Raw genomic sequence first — 6,000 nt, forward strand, 5'->3', positions numbered from 1 at the left:
GGGGAAAATGGTGATTTCCAGATTAATTTCGTTTCGTGTATTCTACATTCAACTTTAGCCACTTGTTAATTCATAAATGCTTTTGTCTCTAACATAGATGTTTCTCGGGTGGATCTGAGAGAGGAGTTCAAAGATAAATCTTTGCCCTGTGCATCGGGTTTGGCAATTGACCAATGTCATGTAACAAAATTTATGACAAGAATAAACAAACAATAACTGTAACATGAATGAATGAAACGTGCACACTATTGTTCCCTCATAAACTGTGTTTGGCCCTGTTGGGATAATATAATATAATTGAACAACAACTAAGCATTTCCCAATTAAAAATTGCCCTACTGTCCAAGAGTAGGAGAAATCATGTACGTTTCCCTATGATGCTCCGGACATATCTAGTTTCATATGGTTTGAAGAGTCAAGATTCCCCCTTTTCTCAGCAAATGGAGATTAACAAGTGATTTTTACAGAAGAAGCCCAGTTCTTGAATTTTGAAGGGAAATGTGGTAACTTTTCTCATTTGGGCATTGTAATTATATGCCCCATTGGTCAAGATTAAAACATGGTGCGTGCATTAACTGTGTCCCCATGTGAACCTACTTGTACCTATTTTTCTAATCTCTAATAGCCACCCATCTCATCTCTGTCTCATTGTTTATGATAGTCAATGGCGTGTACTGTAACGTCTCTGAATTGGGGTGTAAATAAACGTAAAATTCGTAAAGGGTTGTTGAGTTGAAGGGAAATTAAAAACTGAGTTGGATAATGGATGCATGCATAATGAGATGGAGATGTGGTAGTGATAGTGGGGTGGAAAAGTTGTAATGCACAGATAGCAGGATTTGACAGTGGCGAACAGTTTGGAAGGGAATTATAAGATAGAGGAAACGTGAGTCCCTTTCGATGTGCTTATAATGTAGGAATGATAGGAGTAAATCACAGTGAAAAAAACAAATCAAACAAAGACTTTTTCTTTTTAAGACCATATGATATGATTATTATATTGAATCGAACATGTTTGGAGGACCACACCATCAACCACTTTTGGTCCTCAAATTCTCTTGTTTAGGTGTGGTGCAGGTTGTTGCAATATGCAGAATCAAGTTATCTCCATCCACCCGTTAATCTCAGCATCTCATCTCCCTGTGATTGCAAGTTTTTCCCTTTTTCTTTTCTTCTTTTCCTGGGAATCAGATCAGTTATGAAGTTATCTAGTTAAAAATTCAGACTTTGGTCTTGTTCTGTTGTTGAGACAGCAAAAACTGTTTATGCAGTACCGATTCATCTGTACAACAAATGCTTTGATTTGAGTAGTCTTTACTCATCTTTGTGAATTTTGTAAACATATCTGTTGTTATTATCATTGTGATGACTTAAAGGTAAAATCGAAAGTGGAATGAAATTTCTTTCTTTCTTTTGTGCTAAAGAGACATTGACTTAACCACCTCCTAATAATGCAAAAATAATCAAAAACAGCAGGACCAAAATGAATGTAAAAAAAAAGACTTTAGGTGCATGATATACATAATGATTGATTCTGCTTGATCTTTCAATAACGAAACTTAAGGGTTATTAGCATTAGCCGTAGCAGACTCCAAACAGAAAACAACACCCTGTAAGTTAAAATGACAACAAAGGACACAATACATTATGAAGAACATGCTGACAGTGACAGGTGCATGCTTATCACAATTAGTTGTTGACCAAACTATGTTAAAGCTAAAATCTGGAAAAAAAAAAAATGAATGGTGAGTAAGCAAAACTTGAAAGAAAAATTGTTTCTTTTGGTTTATTTCTGTGATGGTGAAGACTGAAAGTACAATATGGGATAGCATAGCAGTAAAAATTTGTGTTGTTTGAGTGATGAGGCCAAAATTTGACTGCAATTTAAAATGGCATAATAATTTTGTTCATTTTTGCACGTGGTGATGGCTGATGGCTGCTGACTGAGATGACAATTATGTATGTATGTATATATGAATGGTGATTTTTTCTGTAAAAGTATCAGTATCAGTATCTGATTCTTATTCTTTTATTATTTATGTATTCCTCTTTAAAGTTTCTTGATCCACACTCTCACATGATTCAGCCATAAAAGAATGGGATGATTCTTTTATCTCCTCTGACCTGATTTGCTTTTAGATAAATTCACAGGAAAAATAACCAAGTTACGTCTTTTTTCTGTTCCCAAAAGTTAATAAAAGTTCCCTAATGCAAGTAACATAACACTACCAATTTGTCATTTAAATGCATTGTTTTCTGAGTTGGTGTCTTCTTCTGGTGGCCTTAAAAAACTCTTCAAGAAATGCATGTAATTGTATTTGTTTGGCCATTGGCAAAAAGTAAATATAAAGAAATAGAAAGTAAAAACAAGAAGTGAGACAGAGAAGCAGCAGCACAGACATATTAGTACATGTTCGGCAAGTTCCAAGGAAAAAACTGGTAAACAAGTGCACATTTGTCTTCCAATGTTTAAATGCAAAATGTGTTTTTTTAATTATAGTTGTCTTTAAAAGATGAAATCAGAATTGAGAATAATAATGTACAGTGTCTTATATGGTGTCCTTTTATTTTAACTCTTAATAAAAATATTTGTTTTAATTTTATGTAATATTCACTGGATAGCACAAGCATGTAATGTATCAATCGCATTATTGTTGACCCGCACATGATTTTGAACTTTAGGAGACACTTTTATCCTTATTCTTTCCAAGATATTTTTGTGAACATTTGTCTAGGGAAAGGCAGTACATAATAAAATCTTTTTTTTTAGCTCTTTTAAAATATTTATTTTCTGTTTTAGTTTTAAAATTTATTCTTTTATAAGTAAGAAGGAGAAAATTTTATTCTTTGAAATGAAATATAAATATTTTGGATCCATATCATGATATGGATGTGTAGTATAAATTTGTGTGATGTTAAGATGTTTAATTTTATTAGATCCTGTTTGTTTGTTTGTAATTATGAATTTGAGAGAGTGAATTTGATACGAAATGAAATGATTTGAAATGAATGTTTATAAAAATTTGTAAATGATGTTATGGATTAAATAAATTAAAACAATATTTTATTTGTTAAAATTGGAATTTTTTTTTTGCTTTGATTATAGAAAATAAATTAAAATAAAATATAAAAAATGTAAATTATGTTAAAATGATATGTGAATTATGATTTAAAATTTAAAAAAATGATAAAATTTTACTGAAATCAAGTGAGATAGATAGAAATTAAGTTGAAATAAATTATGGCGAGTGATTAGTTTAAATAAAATTATTATCATTATTATTTTGAAATGTGCGTTACTGTTTAAAATAAAAATAAATAAAATATCTTATTGACAATTACTTATTTTGAACACTTTGTTTAACAAGAAATATTTGATGTTTATATTGTTACCGAAAATTATAATTGTTTATTTGTTATCATAAAGTAAATAGTTAAGTGGTATGTCTATATCATCTATTATATAACAAAATTTTGCAACTAAATTTCATGATTAGATGTCTCATAATAACCTATGAACTCAATTGTCACATTAAAAGAAACTACAATAGATTATTTAACACTTTTCACAATATAACATCTCTAAAAATAATAGTTCAATGTGGATTTCATATTATTTTTACATCTAGCAAAATAAGAGTTAGTATACTAAATGATCTCAAGCTTATCTTACATCCGATATGTGAACAAATGATTTTGTTTTCTAAAACCATTTCACATCTAACTTAAATTTAAGCCTTTAATGAAAATTTATCTATATAACTATAAATGTTAATCATACTTAAATTCATAATTATAAAAGTGCAAAAAAGAGTTTGATCATAATTATTTCTTCATTTTGAATAATGATAATGAGATATCAGAACAAGAAAAGATAATGCAATATGATGACCTAATCTATTTACTTACAAAATGAGTTTCTCATTTGAATTTTCTTATTACCTATTACAAAACATAATTATCCTTTAATTACCACACATTAAAAAATCTCCTAATCTTTCAAATACTTTAATACCATTTTATAATGCTTTATTTTACATAACAATAATCTTAGGTATTTTTAATATCTTTAATATATAACTATTCATATATAAAACCAATAACAAGATATATTTTTATTATTATATTTTAATTTAAAAGTTGAGAACAAATATTTAATAAAAATAAAATTATCAATTGAAAACCCTAAAATCCAAATCACATTGATTTGATATGGTTTGTATTTTTTTCCCTTCAAAACTACGTACATTTGTATATTTAATTTGAATATATTTTTTATTTAAGGTTTAGGATTTAATTTAAATATATTTTTAACCAAAAATCAAACAAAAAAAGCGGACTGAACACTCTTACCATTGTTTATCTGTAAAGTTGGTAAAGAAATCCAAAATTAAAATAAAATTCATATATTTATGTCATTAGATAGACAGGATATTCATGTAAATACTAGAAATGTACGTGTTTTCGTTAATATTTATATAAACTAAATTAAAAGTTATAGAAAAATTGAGTATTATTATTATGAGATAGATAAAACTAGATCGACAACCAAATAATGAAACGAACGGAAACAAGAAGGCTAATATTTGGAGATTTTTCTAAAAATAATTATAAAAATATTAAAATATATTTGTGTATATTTTTTTTTCAACCATATGATGATAAATATAGTTGCCTGAAATTCAATGCTCCACTCTCACTGTGGCTCGTCAACGATATTCGTAAAATCATTATGCAGTGAATGTTATAAATATTTAAAAACGTATTTATAAAATGACTTTAGGTTCTATTTTTGAGATATTTAAAGACGTTCTTTTCGTAGTAAGTAAAGAAAAATTATTAAAATTACAATGAAGTTGTATTAAAAAACATAGTTAGAGTGTGTTGATAAAATTGTATTAAATAATGTCCTGGAGACACAGCTGTTAACATTTTTAATGTATTAAATTGCATTCCTAAAATATTGATTAATAAAATAAAAATATATGTTTTATATTCATAAAAATCAAGTGCCAATATACAGAAGTTCACCTAACTCACGGAATAAAAAAATGTTTGATAAAAGAAACATATTTACATCATGTTAAAATTATGAAAATCATTTACTACTTATTATTCTTAAACAAATTAATTAAAAATATTGGATGTTATCTCTTGAATCAAATATAAGAAGAGGAACAAATCTCAATTAACTTACTTAATCAGATTATATCTTAAAATATATTTATTTAACTGGAGCCTTATTTTCAAACAAATGATATTCTATAAACTCTTTTATTGAAATGAAATTAATAGAATTAAATATTACTTACTAATTTCTTGTAATTAATATAAATTATTTTTTCTATTTTATTTGAGATCGGAGGAAATATTAAATTAAGCGGGCATTTTGAAAGTTAATATTCAAATTTTTTTTTTTGACTAAGATTTTTTAAACAAAAAAAAAAAACAAAAACTAATGGTGTGGCAAATTTTGCTAGTGAAATATTTAGTAACCATTATTTACAATTGATTAATTTAATTATTTGTAATCGAGACTTGAGTTTAATTATATTTGTTGATGATTCTCTATAATTAATATATTATATTATAGGATCAAGTTGAGTTTGATAACTTGAGTAATGAAGGAGTTGAATAGCATAATTCAAAGAATATATGTAATGAACATGAAGAAGACACAATACTAAACTCACATGAAAACACATAATACTAAACTCACCGACACCATAGAAATTAAAAAAAAAAAAAATAGCCGTTGTAGAAGAATCAGGAGGAGTATACAGTAATATTTATATATATTATAAACTTTAACTATGATTTCTTCAGTTTACTTGTATTATATCCAAAGGTTGCAATTTCATGTCAGATTTGAATTTTGTTGTTTGTTTTTATTGGCACACATGTCAAAAGGTATGATATTGTAAACAATAAGAAGAAAAAAAAAAGACATTTTCACACTTCTCAACCCATTCTATACATAATTTTTGTTATCTGATTCTA

This window comes from Vigna unguiculata, chromosome 7 (genome assembly GCF_037176805.1).
Source record: "Vigna unguiculata cultivar grain cowpea cultivar isolate G323 ecotype 2 chromosome 7, ASM3717680v1, whole genome shotgun sequence".
Taxonomy (NCBI): Eukaryota; Viridiplantae; Streptophyta; class Magnoliopsida; order Fabales; family Fabaceae; genus Vigna; species Vigna unguiculata.